General features: G+C 39.6%; 1 long non-coding RNA gene across 1 annotated transcript in view; it reads left to right on the plus strand.

Moving 5' to 3' along the window:
* Positions 1–3,794: 3,794 nt before the first annotated feature.
* The window catches only part of LOC116663169, a 40,230-nt gene continuing 21,971 nt past the window's right edge, over positions 3,795–22,053 (plus strand). The window contains exon 1 of the long non-coding RNA XR_004319292.1: positions 3,795–3,981. This is a non-coding gene — a long non-coding RNA (uncharacterized LOC116663169). The remainder of the gene's footprint in view (positions 3,982–22,053) is intronic.

A 22,053-nucleotide genomic window follows, 5' to 3' on the forward strand; every position in this document is an offset into this window, starting at 1 on the left:
GGCTGGTTACAAAGGGTGTAAACATAAATGGGCAGACTGTTCATTAGGCAGGGAGGGGTTTAGGGTTGTGTTTCCTGATTTTCATCTCAGCCCCACCTTCCCAAGGGGAGAAGGGATTTTTGTCCCTTTTTTTTTTTTTTTTAATGCAGGTACTGGGGATTGAACCCAGGACCTCATGCGTGGTAAGCACAGGCTCTATCACTGAGCTATGCACCTCACTGCCTTTGTCCTTGTTTATTCTTGACTGGAAGTGTCATGGTATCGGTGCATGATGGGTACTCCTAATCTGCAAGGCTAATTTTATTATAATGAGGACATAATGAGCAGAATGTTATATTCAGATATGGGATATTCTCATCTTTTCCCACTTTTCTTTGCCTCCGGGACACTTGTCACTCCCAAAATGTGTGGTTTCCTATCAGTCCAGAGGTTCCTGCTTTTCTTTTTCTGCCCAAGACCCCCGTTGTTCACAAAATGTATGGTTTCCTGCCATTTGGCCTGTGCCTCTCTTTCTCTGCTCATATTTAGCTACCTGCCTGTTCTAACAGTCGAACTGTGATTTTTAACTCCAGTCTGATATCAGAGCCCACAATCTTATCTATTACGCTATGCTACCTACAGTGAACAAATGAATACGTAAGTGGACCCGATGCAGGAATCACTACTATTTATTGAGACTGTTTTTCACTTTTTCTTTGGAGTCCATGTGCCTGAACTGTGCTTGTGTTTTCAAAATAGATTCACAATGTCTTTCTGGGAATAATGCCTGGCTGTTTAATTTTAACTTTGAATCTGCACTGAACACTGATTCACCATTGTTTATGACAACTTTTCAGTCTAAGAAAAAGTAGGAGATATTCTGAGTGAAAGACGTGTTTGCTTGGCATCACTTTGAGAGATACTGTCCACAATTCTATGGAAATCCAGTCTCATCCATGGGACTAATAAGGCTTCTGGCTCCATTGATGAGCACATGACCAAGGCCTGGCCAATGAGGAAATTCCATCCTTTAACCAGAGAGATAGGTTCGGGGGATGCTAAACCAAATTCTTCCTGAAACTTCTCTGAGCCACCTGAAAGTCTGTGTTCCCCTTTCTCTAGGCTAATAAGTTTGAAAATATGAAATAACCTAGGGCCAGTGGTGGCCATTTTTACAAAAACATGAAACATCTCTACCTGAGTACGATACCAACATAGACAGGATGTGAGCAAAGAGATGGAAAGAGAATCCTCCTCGCGTGATTTGAACCCATAAATCCAGACTCCCATTTACCGACACAATACATTTCCTTGTTTAAGCCAACGTAGATTGGATTTCTATCATTTGCAACCAAAAGAATTAAGACTAATATACTTTACCCAGGAGAAATGAAGAGGTGAGTATTAGTGGGTAGGAAAAATTGAAAACCTTAGTTTCCATTAATAATTATTTTATAGTGCCCCAGTGTTTCAATAGCTATTTTATGACTTTCTGTAAGCAAGACTAAAGGTAAATGGCCATCGAATTATTCCTACTTTGTCACAAAAATAAGCTGAACATGGGCCAAGAAGTAGTAAATAATTAATGAGCAAACAGGTCTTTTTAGGGTTGGCTTGGGGATTGTGTTTTGGTTTGATCTTCTACCTAATTTTCTTGATTGTGTCTTTAGTTATTACTTAAGGATCAGATAGGTTTAAAAACACGCATGCATTAGTACATTTTTAGGTGTAGCAAATTTACAAAATTTTCTGACTATGTAGAAGAATTAAATATCTCCTGAACCAGTTCTTATAACAAGCTGTTATCTCTTTGATACAGTGTCAGTTGATTATTAAAAGTCAACTTTTTAGAAAGACCAGTATTTGCATCAAGATCATTTCACTGAATCTGAAGAAATAAAAACTACAAGGGTATTGCTAATAAGCACTTGCACTGGAGAAGTTAGAGAGCAAAGGGATCTTGGTCAGTGATTACATAAACTACAGGACTTCTCCGTCTGAGCGTTGTTTGTTTCTGTTTGGATGATTATTTAAGGGTGACATGGTTTCCCTCTAGCCACTGTCTTTATTTTCTTTGTCTCTTTAATCATTACGTAAGCCATGCACTGCCTAGGACCCTGAGGTCCCGAATTGCCTTATAAGGAACTAGTTCCGAATGACCTGCTTGCCAGTGCAAACATGTCTGACAGGTTTAGTGATTCCACAGCCCACATAGGGAGCTTACCCAGCCACGCACAGTCTCCCCTGCAGTGGGACATAGCCAAGCCCAGGGTTATTTCTGATTTCAAATCCTGACTTGGCTTCAAGGCTACCTTCCAAACTCCCCTGACAAATGCTGTCAGTCAATTCATGCCTTCTTTCCTTCCTTCAAAATTTTTGTTGGGGTCTGCAGCTGGGCTCACAGAAATGAGTAAGACGCTGCGTCTCGATGGAACTCCTAGTGCTTTCAGGGAGACAGATCTATGGACATGTTTACGTGTACCCTAAAAGGACTTACGTGGGGTCCACTGGCTCTGGGGTCACAGAGGAGTAGAGCTCTTTGGGACAGAGTGTATTTTCTCTACTACAAACATTTTCTTGATGACTGTGCTAGTATTTAATCCCCTTCCTTGGAAATAGTCCTTTCTCAGAATACTTCTATATAAAATTAAAAATAGATTTCTAGCTCTCTGTGGTATGTAACTCTAATACAACTAAAAATTTCCCTACTTTCTATTTTAGAAGTTGTTCAAATGTACAACAAATGTGAAAGACTATTACAAGGAACACCTGTAAATGTGTCACTTCGATTCATTCATTGTTAATATTTCCCCCCATACTTGCTTTTTCTTTTCTCCCTATCTCAAAATGTGTATTTGCTAAACTATTTGAAAGTAAGTTGCAGACATCATGATACTTCTCCCCTAAATAATTCAACCAATGTTGCCTAAGAATAAGGACAGGCTCTTATAAAAACCCAATATAATCATCTAGGAAATCTAACAATTCTATAATTTAATGTACAGTATATATTCAAACTTACCCAGTTGCCTCAAAAATATCTTTTATAGCTTTAAAAAAAAATCCCAAGATATAACCAAGGCTTATGCACTGCATTTGGTTTTTACCTTCTTAGTCCCTTTAATCTAGTGTGGTCCTCCTGCCTTTTGCTGTTTTTCATGCTATTGATTTTTTGACAAGTTCAAGCCACTTGTAGAATATCCTACAGTTTCAGTTTATCTGAGGGTTTATTATTATTTGACTCCAGTTTAAAAATACCTGCAAGCAGACTACAGGTCATTGGGTAGTTCTTATTTCGTCATATATTAGTAGCTATGTAGTGGGAATATGATTTAAATTTTGAAACTCATACATTAAAACAAGCCCAAACCAAGAAAACAGTTGATTTCTTTCCTGTTTGATGAGAAGAGCCAGTGATTTAAGGTCTTATTATTCAGAGCGTGGTCAGCAGACCTTCTTAGACATTCAAAACCCTCGACCCCTCCCCAGATCTATCGAATCAAAATCTGCATTGTAACAATATCCCAGGTGATTCCTATGTGCGTTAAAGCCTGAGAAGTACCCAGCTGAAGATACTAACTGGAGGAGGGGCATCTGGCATACTGGGTTTTTCCAAGTCAGTTAAAGGTTTATTTGCGGCAGACTCTCCTAGGACATAATATCCATTTCCTCTTTTTCCTGACTAACAGGAAAAAAATCATACCTAGCTAAAAAGCTGCATTTTCAATCTTCTTGAAGTTAAAAGTTGCCAGGTGACACAGTTCTGGCCAATTAGATGAAAATGAAAGTCATGGGGGTGGGGGGTTAAAAAAGAACCCGGATTCACCTGGCATGCACAGTTTGCCCTTCCCTGTCTTTCTTTCTGGTTCATGGACAAGAAAGGTAGTGGACGTCGAGGTGCTATTTGGGACGCCAGAGCCTCGAACTACATGCTAAGGATGACTGCGTGGCCGGAGCCTTAAAGAACCGTGGTCTGCCGACCCTCGCACCACTTTCATGCAGGTAAAATGAAGCCTCTGGTTTAAGTCTCTGCTCAATTGAGTTCTCTGTTACTCATCGTCAGACTGAATCCCTAACTGATACGCTGTTTGAAGGACTTCTGGATGGAAGATTTGGAGGAACTGCTGGTATAGAGTTGCAAATATGAAGAGAGGTAGATTCTTTCTTGCTTTTTTTTTTTTTTTTTTTGCTTCATTTATATTTTGTCCATTAAGAGAGACTGAAATGTGAAATGTATTCCTTTCCCACTGGCGAACAGGGACAGCTAGTCTCCTCCAGGGGTCTGTCATGCAGGAGACAGATTCCCCCCGCAAGAGCATTTTCATTGAAATTTTGGATCCACAGATAGGTAGTAATACACACCTTTGCTGCATGTGAAGCCTATCTCCTACTAACAAGGGTGAACCAAAGACTTGCTCTGGGTTGAAAGTGTTTTTCCTTCTCGTGTGACGGCAATTCTAGTCCCCTTTGGTGGCTCATTATCTCTGTTAATTTCTTTAGATTTTACTGAAGAAAAGGAAGATTGTGTGTGTGTGTGTGTGTGTGTGTGCGCGCGCGCGCGAGCACTCGCGTTCACATTATGGAGTATGTATTCAAATTGTTATGCATCTTGTTCTGAAAACAGTTTGAAACAGTTCTTACATCTCAGCTTTCATCACCATTCAAAACTGACCTTTGCACAGAAGATTTGGTCTCTAGAACTTTGGCTCCTTTCCCACTAGGTATAATTAATTCCTGCTTGCACGTAGTAAGTTCTCACTCATCTTTGAAGCCCCTCCCCTACCCCATAGTATACTGGTAAGTGCCTTGCACTCAGTAGAAGAGTTAAATATTTGTTGAGTGAATCTGTTTGTCAAACATTTATTAAGCACTTTACTTGCAGGGACTGCACCTGGCCACAGGGGTTGGCAAACTTTTCTATAAAGGGCCAGTTAGTAAATATTTTAGCTTTGTGAATCGAGACAAAAGTGAGTATATTATGTAGGCACTTATTTGACCGTTTAAAATGTAACCATTTAAAAATGTAGAAACTACCCTCACTTCACACCATACATAAAAACTAACTCAAAATGATTCAAAGACTTTAAAATAAGAACTAAAACTATAAAACTCTTAGAAGGAAACATAGGTGTACCACTTCATGCTCATGTATCAGGCAATGGTCTTTTAGATATAACACCAAAAAGTGAGAACAACAACAAAATAGATAAACTGAAAAAAACAAAAAATAGGTAAATCTGACTTTACCAAAACTGAGCATTTTTATGCACCAAAGGAAACTATTAAAAAAGTAAAAAGGCAACCTACAGAAGGGGATAAAATATTTGCAAATGATACCTGATAAAGGTTTAATACCCAGAATATAGAAGGAATTCCTGCAAGTCAACCAGAAAAAGACAACCCAACTTAGGATTTTTAAATGGGCAAAAGACTTGAATAGACATTTCTCCAAAGACAATACACAAAAGTTTGAAAAGATGCTCACATCATTGGTCATTAAGGAAATGCAAATCAAAACCATGATGAGATTCCACTTCACATCTACTAAGATAGGCTTTTTTTTTCTTAAGGAAAACGAATGTTGGCAAGGATGTGGAGAAATTAGCACATCCTTGACAGTAGAATGCAAAATGGTGCAACCACTATGGAAAACAGATAGGCAATTCCTCAAAAAGTTAAACATACAGTTGCCTAACAACCCAGCAATTTCACTCCTACAACCCAAGAGTTCTAACTGACGTAAACACTTTCCAAAGCAATTTCAGGTTCATTATCTCATTTGATTCTCCTAACACCTGAGGCTGGTGGCAGAGAGAGGGCTGGAACCAGATCTCGCTTGTCCCTACGAGGCACTTTTCTGTCATGTTGTACAGCCTCGTGGAGGGGGCTGCTCGGTACACAGTAGCCTTTGCTACTGGAACAGATGTGTCCAGTCTCAGCTAAAGTCAAGGGCACTCTCAGTGCTGGGAAGAGTTTCTTCATGATGCAGCCAAATGCTGAGGACTGGATCCAGAGAAAATAAATGAAAAAGGAAAGGCTGTTATGCATTAATGTGATCAAACTGCATGATTTATTTGCTTAATGGTGGCTGAAAAAGAGTATGGCATTTAATCATTCCCTTCTATTCAAGTCCTGTGTCGATGCTTTTCAATTCAACCAACGAGATAATTTAACAGTGGGGGAGGGTGTAGCTCAAGTGGTAGAGCACATGCTTAGCCTGCACGAGGTCCTGGGTTCAATCGCCAGTACTCCCTCCAAACATGAATAAGTAAACCTAATTACCTCCCCACCAAAATAATAAAAATGAAGAAAATAAAAAAAAAAATTAACAGAGGATTCTTTTGATTTCCACATGCTGCAATTCATGGAAAAATTAAGAAAAAGTCGTAACACCAGTCACCAAAGACCACATACTGCAGATTTTATTTGTACAGAAGGTCCAGAATAGGCAAATCCAGAGAGGCAGAAAGTAGGTTAGTGCTTGCCAGGGGCTGGGGAGAGGAAGAGGGGAGTGACAGCTAATAGGTGCAGGTTTCTTTCCGCGGTTATGAAATGTTCTAAAATTAGATTATGGTAATGATTGCACAACTCTGTAAATATACTGAAAACCACTGAATTGTGTACTTTAAATGGTGAATTTTTTTTTTGCCTTGTAAATGATAGCTCAACAAAGCTGTTAGTAAAGGAACAACTCACAGGAACCATTCCTGTTCTGTTTCTTAGCCCACTTTCTAATGTTAATCGGAAACACAGATAACTTTTATTTAATATCGACCACAGGCCAGTCATTGTATTATTCATCCCAACAATACTATTAGGTAAGCATTGTTATTATCCCATCGTACGGAAGAGGAAACTGAGGCTCAAGGTATTATATCATTTGCTCAGCATTACATAGCAACTTAGGAGGTTAAAGAGCTAGGAATTAAAGCCATATCTATCTGATCCTGATCCTAAAGTTTTGGGCTTAAAATTTTGATTTATTCTTTGATGATTTGTTTTGTTGTTGTTATGGTATGTATGGTAAGGACTGTTTACTGAAAACAGGCAGACGCCTCCTGGTTTTGGGAATATCCGAAATACACGTCTTGATGAAGCAGTTATGAGGTCTCCTGTTACTACTTTAGCAGAGGCTCCCTTTGTGGGTAGCAGAATGGCTGGATCATTTCACTAGAGACCAAGGAGATAAAATGACACAACTTCTCCTGCACCCGCCAGCTTTTTAAAACACTCAGTACAGTTGTCTGTTTGAAAGTTAGCCTGTAGACTTGTGGGTCTGCCTGAGCTTGTATCTCTGGGAAGCCGGTTTGGATAAAATTGTGCACTCAAAGTCTTTTGGAGCTGGACACTTTGGCCTCTACTACATTGAAAACTCTCAAGATTTCCCTGTGTTTCAAAGACTAGCTTCTTTGGAAACCACTAGAGAGACGCCCCTACATTGTACGTTTAAATATGCTGGTTCTCTTTTCTTTCTGCAAAATACCGACTTGGATTAACAGGATGTAAGTGGTACTATTTGGCAGAGTATAAAATCTGTCCTAAATCTCCCCATATTTGGCAATGCAGTGTTCTCTCTTTCTCTCCTTTAGCAGATTTCCAATTGCACTTCATAGATGGATGTCAGCTGGTCCTTTTTTCCTGTTATATAAACTTGAGAATGATTATTTGGACTATGTTTCAAACCATTCTTCCTTGAACTTCAACCACCAAACACTGTTAAAATGCACCAGAAACTCTAACTGTAATTCTTTACCAGAGTTTAGAAACACCACTTGACGCCTTTCAGTGCCTGGAATTCCATTTCTCTGCCTATAGATCTTCAGATTTAGAAGCTCTTTTCTTTCTGTGTATGCCTTGACTCTCTTTTATTGCCTCATTGCTGCCCAGTAACCCAGCTTCCCTCTCATTGAGAGAGAGAGAGAAAAAGAGACAGGTGAGCCAGGGGAAAAAAAAAAGGGTTTGAACCTGGAACCTTGGGAACTTTTTTTTCAGATAGAGTTCACGCTTGAAGAACTCTATTCTCTATTTTGTAGAATAGAGGCTCGGCCAACATCCACCAGTGCAGAAACTGACGGTGCAGGTCACCCAGTAGCTGCTGAATAAAGAACGCTTTTCCCAGCACAGTTGCTAAGACAGAGATCTGAGGAATGGTGGGTGTGCGTGTGGTTGGTGGCTAAGAATAGTTTGATGTATTTGCTATCACCGAATAGCAGCCCCTCCCTCCACTAATTGACAATCACCATCTACTTTGCATAATGACTATTTCCAGAGAGACAGTTCACACTTGTGGCTTTTCTCCCTTATTCTCTAGCATGTTTCCATATGAGCAGGATTTCTTGAAAACACCATAGACAGGGGCTCGTGCTGGCTCACTGGTGGGCAGAGCAGGGCTTCCGGGGTCTCTGGCTACAAGGTACGGGAGGTCCCAGAGCTGGTGTCAGCCTGCTGGTGGGTTTGCTGGGTCCGGGGACCAGTGCTGGCCCACTGGTGGGCAGAGATGGGCCTCAGGGTCTCTGGCTGCAGGACCCTGGGGAGTCCAAGGCTAGTGCCAGCATATCGGTATATGGGGCCAGGTCATGGGGTGGCTGTGGGCCCAGGGGGTCTTAAAGCTGCAGGCCTGCTGGTGGGTGAGGCTGTGTTCACCTGGCTAGTTGCTCAGCCTGAGGCATTCCAGTACTGGTGCCAACAGGCTGATAGGTAGGGCGGGTCCCAGTGCTGATAAGCTCTAGGGAAGATTACAAGATGGCTTTGCCAGCACCAGTGCCCACTTGGTTGAATGAGCTCCCAGAATGACTGCCACCGGTGTCTGTGTTCCCAGGGTGAGCCCCACTTGTCTCCTGTCTCTCTGAGGGGGCTCTCCAAGATCAGCAGGTGGGGCTGACCCAGGCCCCTCCCAAAGTACTGCTTCTGCCCTGGGTCCTGGAGTGTGTGAGATTCTGTGTGCACCCTTTATAAGTGGAGTCTCTATTTCCCAGAGCTCTCTGGGTCTTCTGCAGTTAAGCCCCACGGGCCTTCAAAGCCAAACATTCTAGGGGCCTGTCTTCCCAGAGCAGGACTCTCAGGCCGGGGAGCCCAGTGTGGGGCTCTGGCCCCTTGCTGCCTGGGGAGAGCCTCTGCAGCTGTAATTAGCCTCCCACTGGTGGGTCACCTGCCCACAGGTAGGGGTCTTGACTACACTGCATCTCTGACACACATGCCTGTCTCAGTGCGGTTCCTTCTTTATATCTTGAGTGTAGAATACCTTGTCTGCTACTCTTTTGGTTTTGCTCATCCATAGCTGCTCTGTAAACAGCTGTCATTTTGGTGTGCCCATGGGAGGAGGTGAGCTCAGGGTCTTCCTACTCTGCCGTCTTCTGTACCTGTTGGCTTTGAACAGTCTTTCATCCGCCAGCATGTCATGTAGACAGGTGAATGTGAGTCTGGCGCCAGGCTCATAGATATTAATTTAGGAATCGTTAGCACACAGGTGGTAGTTGAACTCTCTCTCCTCAGTGAGTTGAAAGAAGAGAGGAGAGGCGAGGAGTAAGCCTCAAAGCTCTCCAGCATTTAACGGCTTGGTGAACCTGAAAAGAAAATGGAGGCCAAGGAAACAAGAAAAGCAGGGAGAAATTTAAAAAAAAAAACACTTTATTTCAAGAAGGAAAATGTAGTCCTGGATGTTCTGAAATGTGAAATAAGGTCTGAAGAACATCTTTTGTATTTGGTGCCACAGTGGTCATTGCTGAGCTCAGTGAGCGGCCACACTGGAGGAGGTTAAAGGGTGAGAAAAAGTGAGGAATAAAAAAAAAAATATGGACAATGCTTTTGAGCAATTGTTGTGTAGAGAAGAAGAGTGGTGACTGGAGGAGAGTAAGGGGTTAAAGGTGAACTAGGTTAAGCTGGTGATGGTGTTGAGCATTCCTCATATCCTGGACTTATTTCCTGATCATGCCACCAGTTACTGAGAGAGGTATTAATTTCCTGCAAATAAAATTTTGTCTACTTTTTTCAATTCTGTCAGTTTTTGTTTCCTGTATTTTAAAGCTCTATTATTAGGTACAGATATATTTAGGATAATGTCTTCTGGATGAGTGGACTTCTTTGCCATTATAAAATGTTCTTATTTATATTGGATAATGTTCCTGAAGTCTACCTTTTCAAATATTAATATAGGCAGCTTTTTTAAAAAGTTAACTTCCACATTATATATTTTCTCATCTTTTTACTTCTTTAAGAATAGATTTATTTTTTAGGGAAGTTTTAAGTTCACAGCAAAACTGAGCAGAAGAGTCCTACTCCCCTCCCACAGCCTTTCCCACTATCAACATCCCCCAGCAGAGTGGTACGTTTATTATAATCGATAAAGCTTCATGGACACATTATCACTCAAAGCCCGCAGGTCACCTTAGGATTCGCTCTTGATGTATATTCTGTGGACCTGCTCAGTTCAATCCCATGTTGTTCAAGGGTCAGCTGTGCTTTTATTTTCCTCTCCTGTCTTTTTGCTATTGCTGCCATGCCTTTTACTTTTACATGTTATGAACTCTACAATATACTATTTTTGCTTCCAACAGTTAATGATCTTCTAAAGAAACACAAAAAGAGAAAAAAATGTTTATGTTCACTCACATAGTCACTGCTTCAGTTTTCTTTAGTCTTTTGTGAGAGAGAGGTCCAAGTGTTCATCTGGTATATTCCTTTTGTCTGAAGAAATACCTTTTAACATTTATTACAGTGCACGTCTACTTGTAGCACATTCTCAGCAATTTTTTTTTCCTCCAAAGAAATATTTATCTTTAATTTTTTAAGGATTTCTCCTCCTACTGGATATGGATATTTGGGCTGTTTTTTTTTTTTTTTCAAGCACTTTAAACATAGCATTCCATTGTCATAATAGTTTCAGATAAGACGTGTCTGTTAATTTTTATCTTAGTTCCTCTGGATATGATGTGACTTATTTCTTTGGCTACTATTAAGTCCTTTTCCCCCCTATTATCACTGGTTTCCAGTAACTTGGTTATGATGGGTCTTAGTGTGACTTTTTGTTTATCATTCTGGGGTTTGTTGAACTTTTGAATCTGCAAGTTTAATGTGTTCATAAAATTTAAGTGGGCTTTTTTTTCAAACATTTTTTCTTTCTCTCCCCATCTCCTCCTTTCCTTTACCCACACCCCCATTCTAGGAATCCATTTATATCAATTTGCTCTAAATGTCATCAGTGAAATTTTAATTTCAGGTATTGTGTTTTTCAGTTCTAGTAGTCTTGTTACTTGGTTCCTTTCATGTCTTCCATTTTTTTCCAAGTTTTTAAAATTGAGATTTAATTCACATACAGCATTATATTAATTTCAGGTGTACAACACAATGAGTTAGTATTTGTTTATATTGCAAAATGATTACCACAATAAATCTAGTTAACACCTGTTAGCGTACAGAGCTCTAGAATTTTTTCCTGTGGTAAGAACTTTTAAGATCTATTCTTTTAGCAATTTTTAAATATGCAGTACACTATTATTAACTACAGTTTCAGGCTGTACAGTACATCCCTATGACTTATTTTATAACTACAAGTTTGTATTTTTTGACCCCTTCCTCTTATTTTGCCCACTACCCAACCCACGCCCCCAACAGATTGATAGCAACCATTAATCTGTTCTTTGTATCTATGAGCTTGGGTTTTTGTTTGTTTGGTTTTTGTTTTAGATATCACATAAGAGTGAGATCATACCATATTTGTCTTTCTCTGACTTATTTCACTTATGAGAAGGCCCTCAAGATCCATCCATGTTGCTGCAAATGGCAAGATTTCATTTTTTTCTGGCCAAAAAATAATCCATTGTGTATATATACCATGTTTCTCTATCCATTCATCCACTGTTGAGCACTTAGGTTGTTTTCATATCTTGGCTTTAAAAAAAATACGCTACAATGAACATAGGGGTGCAGATATCTTTTTGAGTTAGTGTTTTCATTTTCTTCAGATAAATACCCAGAAGTGGAACTGCTGGATCATATGGTAGCTCTATTTTTCATTTTTTGAGGAAATTCCACACTGTTTTCCATACTGGCTCAACCAACTGACATTCCCACTTCTCTTGTCTTTTTGGTAACGGACATTCTAATAAGTGTGAGGTGATATCCCATTGTGGTTTTGATTTGCATTTCCCTGATAATTAGTGACGTGCCTCTTTTCATGTACCTCTTGGTCATCTTATGTCTTCTTTGGAAAAATGTCTATTCAGATCCTCTACTCTTTAAAAAAAAAATCAGATTGTTTATTTTTTGCTATTGAGTTGTACGAGTTCTTAATATAATTTGAATATTAACTCCTTAGCAGATACATGATTTGCAATGCTTTCCTCCATTGAATAGGTTACCTTCTAATTTACTTTGATTTCCTTTGCCGTGCAAAAGATTTTTGGTTTGATACAGTCCCACTTGTTTGTTTGTTTTTGCTTTTATTGCCTTTGCTTTTGGTGTCAGATTAAAAAAAAAAAAAAAGATCACCAAGGCCAATGTCAAGATTTACTGTCAATGTTTTCTTCTACAAGTTTTATGCTTTTGGATTTTACATTCAAGTCTTTAATCCATTTTGAGTTAATTTTTGTATATGGTGTAAGGTAGTGGTCCAGTATCATTCTTTTGCACGTGGCTGTCCAGTTTCCCTGTCACTATTTATTGAAGAGACTAGCCTTTCCCCATTGTATATTCTTGGCTCCTTTGTTGTGTGTAGGTTTATTTCTGGGATCTCTATTCTGTCCCATTGATCTATGTGTCTGCTTTTATGCCAGTATTGTACTGTTTTAATTACTATAACTTTGTAATATGGTTTGAAATGAGGGTGTGTGATGATTCCAGCTTTGTTCTTCTTTCTCAAGATTGCTTTAGACATTTGGATTCTTTTGTGGTTCTACATAAATTATTTTATTTCAGTGAAAAATGCCATTTAAATTTTCATAGGGATTGCATTGACTCTGTAGATTGCTTTGGGTAGTATAGTACGGACATTTTAACAATATAAATTATTCCAATTCATGAGCACAGAATATCTTTCCACTTATTTGTCTTCTTTAATTTATTTTATCAATGTTTTACAGTTTTCAGTGTACAGTTCTTTCACTTCCTTGGTTAAATTTATTCCTAGGTATTTTGTTCTTTTTGATGCAACTGTAAATGGGATAGATTCAATTATCTTTCTGACGATTCATTATTAGTGCATAGAAACATAGCAAATTCCTGTATATTGATTTTTTTTATCTTGCAACTTTACTGAATTGTTTACTAGTTCTAACAGTTTTTTGATGTGGTCTTAAGAGTTTTATAATATCATGTCACTTGCAGATAGTGACATTTTTACTTCTTCCTTTCCAACCTTGTTGATTTTTTTTTTTTCTTGCCTAATTGCTCTAGAAATTTAAACACTATGTTGAATAAAGGTGGGGACAGTAGATATTCTTGTCTTTCCTGATCTTCAAGGAAGAGCTTTCAGCTTCTCACCACTGAGTGTAATGTTAGCTGTGGGCATGTCATACATAGCCTCTATTATGTTGAGATATGTTTGCTCTATACTTTGTTGAGAGTTTTTAATCACAAATGAATGTTGAATTTTTTCAAATGCTTTTTTGACATCTACTGAGATGATCGTATGATTTTTATCCTTTATTTTGTTGTTGTGGTTAATCACATTGATTTGCTGATGTCGAATCATCTTTGCATTCCTGGAATATACCCCACTTGATCATGCTTTATGATCCTTCAAATTTTAAATGTATTGTTGAATTTGGCTTGCTAATATTTTTAAGGATTTTTTCATATGTATTCATTAGTGATGTTGACCTGTTATTTTCTTTTCTTATGGTCTGTTTTTGGTGTCAGGGTAATGCTGGCCTTGTAACATGAGTTTGGAAAGCTCCCTCTTCTGTTTTTTGGAAGACTTTGAGGAGGATTGTTATTAGTTTGTTTTTAAATGTTTGGTAGAATTCACCAGTCATGACATCTGGCCTGGATTTTTGTTTTTTGGGAGGTTTTTGATTACTGATTGTCTCCTTACTAGTAAAAAGTCTGTTCAGATTTTCTATTTCTTCATGATTCAATCTTTTAGAAGTTTGCATATATATTTCTAGGAAGTTACCCATTTCTTCTAGGTTGTCCAGTTTGTTGGCATATAATTATTCATTATGAACCTTTGAATTTCTGTGTTAGCAGTTAAAATATCTTTTTCCCTTTCTGATTTTGAATTCTCTCTTCTTTTTTTCTTGGTGAGTCTAGTTAAAGATTTGTCAATTATGTTTCTTTTCAAAGAACCAGCTTTTGGTTTCACTGGTCTTTGCTGTTGTCTTTTTAATCTCTATTTTATTTATTTCTGCTTTGATTCTTGTTATTTCCTTCTAGTAATTTTAGGTTTCACTTCTTATTTTTCTAATTTTTTTAAAGGTGTAAAGCTAGGTTCCTTATTTGAGAATTTCTTGTTTCTGGAGGTAGGCATTCATCTCTGTGAATGTCCCTCTTATAACTACTTTGCTGTATCCTATAGGTTTTGGTATTTTGTATTTTCATTTCTCAAGATATTTTTTGATTTCTTTGATTTCTTCATTGATCCTTCGGTTGTTCGGTAGCATGTTTAATCTCCCATATTTCTGATTTTTTCAGTTTTCTTCCTGTAATTGATTTCTAGTTGCATACCATACTTGATATCATTTCAGTCTTCTTAAATTTGTTAGGACTTGTTTTGTGACCTAACTTGATATATACTGGAGAATGGATGTGCACTTGAGAAAAATACATCAGATTTTTATTTAAATACTTGAACATATTTATAATAGCTATTGTAAAGTTCTTGTCTGCTAATTCCATCATCTCAGTCTTTTCCAGGTGTCTTTGCAGTGACCGATTTTCCCCCCTGGTTATGGGTTACGTCTCCTGCTTATTCTCCTGTCTAATTTTTAATTGAATATTGGACATTATGCCTTATCTTGTTGAGTGCTTGATATGTTGTATTTATTTCAGGAGTGTTGGACTTTGCTCTAGCAGTCAGTTATTTGTGGATCAGCTTAATCCCTTTAAAATTTATTTTTCTTTAACATTTACTATGATGGATGGAATAGCCCTTACTTGAGGCTTAATTTAATCGTATTTTTAAAGTATGTTGAGTGAGCTTTCTCCACTTTGTTGTTTAGAACTCAAGCATCTCTCAACTCTGAGAGCTCTGGAAACTGTTAGGCTTACAGTTTCCCAGTTACTTTCTGCCTGGCATCATGCAGTTTTACTCTATGCATCCTTGCTTTTGTCTTGAGCAATAGACTCAAGGTCTGGGACCTTTATGCAGATTTCTGGAACTCTTTCCTTGTGCTACTCCCTTAACTCTGGTAATGTGCCCCATGAATTCCAGCTGTGCCAGCCCTTCTGAATTCTAATCTTTGTGCTCTACTTAGAATTCCTGTTCCTCAATTATAGTTCAGAAAGTATTTGCAGGAAGAGAGCCAAGATGTCATAGGGCTCGTCTCATTTGATTTTGTCAGGGGCCACAATTCTATAATGTCTGTTGTCTAATAGCTGAAAAACTTTGAGTTTTCTAGTTGTTTACATTGGGAAGGTAGATCTGGTTCCCTGTATTCCATTACAGCCAGAATCACCTTCATTCTTTTCACGTATTTTCATTATGGATAGAAGGCTAGACTGGAACTTATTTTCTTCTTGCTCTTGAAAGATGCCATTCCACTGTCTTCTGGATTTGAGAGTTTTTGTTGAAGAGTCAGTTATAAATGTAATTGATTTTTTTAAAAGGTAATTCTTTTCTTTTAACTTTGTTTTTGGGGGGGTAATTAGATTTATTTATTTATTTTTAATGGAGGCACTGGGGATTGAACGCAGGACCTTGTGCTTTCTAAACTTACACTCTACCACTGAGCTATACCTACCCTCCAAGGTAATTCTGTTTTGATATTTCCCACAAAATTTTTCGTTTGATCCATTTTCATTACTTTCACTATTTTTCATTTGCTTTTCAGCATGTTTACTACGTTAAGGCTAGGTATATATTTTTAATTTTTCTTCTTAGGAATCATTGAACCCCTTGAATTTGTGGCTTGACACATTGCATCAATTTGGAAAAGCTTTATCCATTAACTCATTAAAAATTGCTTCTTCACCATTCTCTATTTCTTCTCCTTATGGTATTTCAAATATACATATATATATATAAAATAGCTGAGAACTTTTTTCTCAGCTAAAAAACATAAATATATTATACCTTCTCACTGAAGCCTCTGTCTCTTCCCCTATATACTTGCCATTCTTTTTTTCTGATCACATTTTATCCTTATTACGTTATCATGGTCTGTTTTTAAGTTCACTATTTTATGTCATCATGGTCTGTTTTAAGTTCACTGTTTTTCTCTTCAGTTATTTATCATCTGCAAATAAATCACCTCCTGAGTTCTTAATTTAGATTGCTGAACTTTTTGTTTCCTTTAACGTTCATTATTTCCTTTTCATAGTTATAAGATGTCTTCCTAAATTCAGAATCTTATTCTCTTATCTCATTTTAATCCAAATTCATTTTAAAGCAGAACTTTAGGCCCCACGCATTTCTGGTCCATCGTTACTTTGAGGCTGTAATCTTTGTAGTCCGTCCCGAGGTGAGGTAGCTCACTTGGGTGACGCTGCCTAGTGGGCACTGTACTCTAATACCTGTCCTAATTGTAAAAGGCTAACAAAAATGCCACACTATTTCTTAGCTTCTTCTTTGCCCTTTATGGAACTGATAAACACTGCCAGAGGAAGAGTGGGCCCAAACACTGGACACATTCTTTTGGGCTTTTTCCTTCCTCTCTATTGTGGTTCAGTAACTATACATTATCTTATTAGCTTGTTCGTGATTTTAGAAATCTGTTAATATTTTATCCACTTTTTCTAGATGACCTTGTTGGGATAATTGGTCTGAATTATCTAGTCAGCCATTGCAAGAAATGTCTCATGGGCCAAGTTTAGGTCAAATTTATGGTGGAACTAATCTGCTCCATTTGGTTATTCTCTCCAGCTTCCTTCAGCTTTTTGAGTGTAGGCACGAAGAAATAAATTAGTTGGCTTCATGTATGCAACCAATAAACAAGTTTCTTTGGCACAGATTGAATATAGAGTGTTTCCAAGTTTGTTATTTAGTCCAGGAATGTGACATCTAAGCTGGATAAGGAGGAAAGTGAGGAAAAGAGAGGGCTGGTGAATTGGGAGAAAGTCAAGTGGTAAACAGCCTGAAGAAAACCTTTAGGACAGTTCTTTAGGGCAGTTCAGTGGAAATAACTGGATAAACAACCAGGAATGGAAGTCGTAGTCAGATGCTTGAGTTAGTGCTTTGGAGGTGGAGAAGTTAAAGATTCAAAGAGTGATGATGGAAATGGGTAGCTGGAGTGGAGTAAAGGAGTTACTACTGGAGATGAAAATGTACAGGATCCAAAGTCCAGGCTGCCAGGTAGCTTATCCATCTAGATGCTGAAGGCACCCAGGTTAATATCACAGGAAGTTAACAGATGGAGGAGCAAGGAGGGTACCAGGCGTGTTTACTTCCCAGATCAGAGTCAAAATTTGCAAAGCCTTTATAAATCCCTTCATTCTCTTAAATGGCCTCATCATACCATGTAAGCTCAAAGGTATGAGATCACAGTAATAAGCTGGCCTCTTCTGCTGTTCAAAAGTGCTCCCCTCAGTCTACACCACACGCTTTGGCCCCCTGACCTCCCTAAATCAAGCAAGAGACAAACAGAATTTCAGGTCAACAACGCCCAGTATTAAAACAATAGGGATTGATCACTTTCTCCCTGGTCTGTTCCGTGGATGGTAGCCCATATTTGGTGGATTATGGATTATGTGTAATAATCTGTAGTGCTCACAAACCAGTTTATCCCTCACGCTAGTATTTAACACCACCAGATCTACAAGTGAGTTTACTGAGAAAGTCCCAATGAAAGTAACAAATCTAACTCGAAAAGGAAGTCAAGAAGCAAAACAGTTTTCCCATTCTTCAGTGGTTCTCTGGGTGTCCCCAGACCAGGCAATCTTAGAGGTGTTTGAGTTTATTTTGGAAAGGCCAATAAGTAACAATAAAATCAAAAAGTGTAAGAAGCTAGGAAGAGGTCTTACATGCCATCTGAATAACTGGGACAAGGGCATGTTTTAAAAATTTACAGATGATAGATAAAAAGGATAAGAAATTGTAACATACTTCTAGTGGCTAAATGGAATGGAAGAAGTCAACCGTGTTACACATTTTCCTGAATCGCTCATATTTAGAACCATTAAATTAGTCTCTTCATGCCTAATTCTATAAAAATAGTCAATTTACCCTAAAATTTTTCCTTCTGTGTTTACCTGAATATTATCCCAAGTTACACACACATTGGCACATTACCTCTTACGTGGATGTCTTTGAATAATTTTTCCCTTAAACATATTAAGCCTTCACTGGATTTTGTTGTTATTATTTCTTCCTTTTTGGAAATATCTTCTCATTCTTTATAGCATTTTGTCCAGCAAAAGCGCTCAGGCAAAAGAAATCTGGTTCTATAAACAATTTGGAATCCTGACAGTGCCTTCTAAAAAGATAACAGCATTTGATTTTGAATACCATTTTATTTAGCTTTGGACCATCTCAAAATATACAGGCATGTAACCCCTACTCAAAAACTCATTCCTTCACAATCTAGTCCAAGGACTTAGTTAATAACTAGATAGCTAAATACAATTTAAGTACATTCCAACATAGTTTAGAACAATACATTCAGACATTAGTACTAACAATGTGGCACAATAGTTTTTGCACTGGCAGAGAGCCTCTCGTTCAAAGGTCCTGTTTCATCAAGATTTGAAACAGTTTCCTTTATTTTTTCTAAGGAGATCCCTTTACCAACCATCAAAAATTAGAGAAACTTACTAAAGAAGGCAGACACTCTGTTTTAGAACATGGCCTAGATAATGTTCCTTTACTTTGCTAATAGTTTTCAATATATGGCCCCTATTTTCTGATTTTTCTCCCAACAATGAAATGTCACCATATGTGCCAACTTTCTGATGGAATGTTCCTTCCTCTTTCCTCCCTGCTTCTAATTATGTCAGCACCATCCACTGGCTGAGGGAGCGAGACAAGAAGTACTTTCGTGTCTCCAAGGAGGCAGCTGACCTGACACATCAGGAATCGATTAGTCAGGGCTGGCGTGGGGGCTCATCCTGGAGCCGATGGCGAAGACTGGGCAGGTGGAGGAAAGGAGTAATCATTCCTTTATTTTATTATTACTTTGTGTGCGTGTAGGGGAGAGGTAATTAGGTTTATTTATTTTAAGGGGACCTTGTGCATGCTGAGCATGCGCTCTACCGTGAGATATAACCATCCCCCACTTCCTCCCCCAAAAGCCCATTAAACAGAATGACTGTAAGGTTGAAATGTCTGCATCTCTTTTCTTCAACAACTGAAAATGATTCTCTTTAAAACTGCTCTAGTGGTAGCTTCCAGTAAAAGGTGGACTTTTTTTCATAAATGTATTATGGAAAATAAATATATATATATAGTTTCCCTATATAGCAAATTCATTTCTTGCTAGGGTTTCCGGTGTTCATCTGGGACCTCAGTCATCAGCTGTGGTTGGGAATCCACTGAAAGGCTAGAAACACTTGGCCTGGTTGTGGTCGGTTCCTGACAGGTCCCTGTGGGTGTCTCTCCACATGTGAGCGCCATCCTGTGATGGTCTTACTGTAACGGAGATTTCCCCCAAAGCAGACCCATGTAAAGGATTGTGGTGCAAGCTATTTATTTGCGAGGTGACCCCAGAAAGCATAAGTGTAGAAGTGAGGCCTGGGAAGGAGAAAAGCCGATCAACTGTGCACGAGTGAGTGGGTTCCTGCAACCCTAAGTGGGACTCAGGCCCGCTGGGCACCCTCTGACGGAGGGCGTAGGACCAGCCTGGGTTTGCCTACCCAGGGCCCAAGCTGCAGTGTGTCCACCAACGCCTGTCCCTCACTGGTTGAGCATTACTCTGGAGGCGTTGCCTCGTGGTTTCTGGTCTGTGGCCAGAGAGTGCTAGAAGGATGCAGGCAGCTCCTGACCCAAAAGAGAACCCTCTGCAGGGCCCCGCCATGTGGACCAGGGGACGTGGAAGGGTGGCCACCCTCAGGCGGTCTGAGAACATTGACACAAGTGCACAGCCCCACACTGTGTGCATCAGCCAAGTCTGCAGCCCTGTACCTGCATCTGTGTGGCTGGTCCTGGGTTTCTGGGAATTCATCTTGCTTCATGGGAAGTGAGTAATCAGCACAGAGATGACCTAACCCAGGAATGGAAATGATAACATTCAAAGGTGATTGTGCACTCAGACGTGCAAGCCTTGTGCTAGTAATTTAGATAAGCTTTCATCCAGCTTCTGAACCTTCTTGAAACCCTCCATGTCTCTGCTTAAATACAGGCCCTCATTGCTCAGAGACATAGAAGTCCCCATAATAGCTCCATCATTAAAAAAAAAAATCTCTTTCAATTTTCCATATTAGGTGTTCTTTCCTAGATTAGGGCAGAGCTCTTTAAAGATGGCATCTGGAAAGACCAGCAAGAGAAAAATTGTTTTAAAAAGAAAATGGTAGCCGTGGATTTTATAATCTTTTCTGTCTTGATCATGTCAATATGAAGGCTTATTTTCTGTGAGTTAAAATGCTTCTAGGAACCCAGGGATAAGCCAGTCTGTGACAACACGTGTATTTGCACGTGTACCCAACTTCAAGATCAAACCATTTTTCGATTCTCCATGTATACCCACATATGTAACACACACACACACACCACACCACACACACACACACACACACACACACCCACCCCGTTCGGTGAATCTGATGTCCAAATTGATTTTGTGTTCTTCCTCCCAAGCTTCCTGGCTCTCCATTCCTGCCATTCCCTTTTGGGAATTTAAATATTTAGTGCTTCCGGCTAAACTGCCTCTTCTTCTGAGCCTGTGGTGAATAGGGTGCTCTTTGGTAATTAACTGCAGGTCAGGGGAGGGAATACATGAGCTCTGGGTGCAGTAAGCCAGGTGGGGCTGCCCTGCTGGCTGCTTCCCAGGTTTACAGACAGGCCTTTTCTCAAGGGAGTGAGGGTGTCCCCCTTGCAGGAGTAGCTCGAGAGCCCACTGTTACTAGCATTTCTTTCCAGCTCTGAGTTGTGACCTCACAAACTGGTAGCTTAAAACTGGGCATGGTGGGAGTATTTCCAGCGTGGAAATCAGCGCATGCTACAAATCCATCCTGCAGTCCTGCACCGCTCCCCAGCTAGTAACCATTTACCAGGATACCACTGGGTAGGTCCTTCTATATTCCATGAAAAGAAAGCAGGCCCCTTTTGCTAATGCTGCGCCAAGCCTGGGAATATAAACACTGCTGCCGCGACTCCTGATGTGGGCCCTGCACTTCAGCTGTGCCTTTGACTGGATGGTATGTTGCAGGCAGCGTGGGATTCCTAACAGGCATAGTGTCCTTGGTGAGGTGCACCCCAGAGCAGACACAAATCCGGTCTGGTCAGCAGCTATGGAAGCTTCCTGGTAGCTGGGAACACAGTGTGGAACCCCCATTTGCAGACTTCTAAGGTTTGCCAGGCTTCATTTGCCAATCTGTCTTTTCCTGGGACTCTCATTTCTAAAGATGCTTAAAATATCCAACAGTCCAGTATACTGGACAACCTGGGAATCGAGTGAAAGTTCTAGGGGTCCTTAGTGCAGTCTGCCTCAATGCAACAGGCCCATAGTCATCTAAGCTGCAGAGCAGCTCCTCCAAGGCTGCAGAGCAGGGCAGTGGAAGGCCCACACCAAGGGACTGCCACCATCAGTTCTTCGCTGCTATGGTTTGGTTTAATTACCCTCTTGATTAAAGAGGGTAAGTTGCCTTACTTTACCCACAGGCTTATGGGACAGAAAAATATCCTGGCCTTTACATTCTTGAAGAAAATAGGAAGAAAGGAAATCAACACAGGTCAGATTTCAAGTCAAGGCCTAAGAATTCAAAGAAAAAAATCTTTTCAGAATTCTCTATCTTAGATTTAAAAGAGGCCCACATTTTAAAACCAAGGCC

The sequence above is a fragment of the Camelus ferus genome, chromosome 4 (genome assembly GCF_009834535.1).
Source record: "Camelus ferus isolate YT-003-E chromosome 4, BCGSAC_Cfer_1.0, whole genome shotgun sequence".
In the NCBI taxonomy this organism is placed as follows: Eukaryota; Metazoa; Chordata; class Mammalia; order Artiodactyla; family Camelidae; genus Camelus; species Camelus ferus.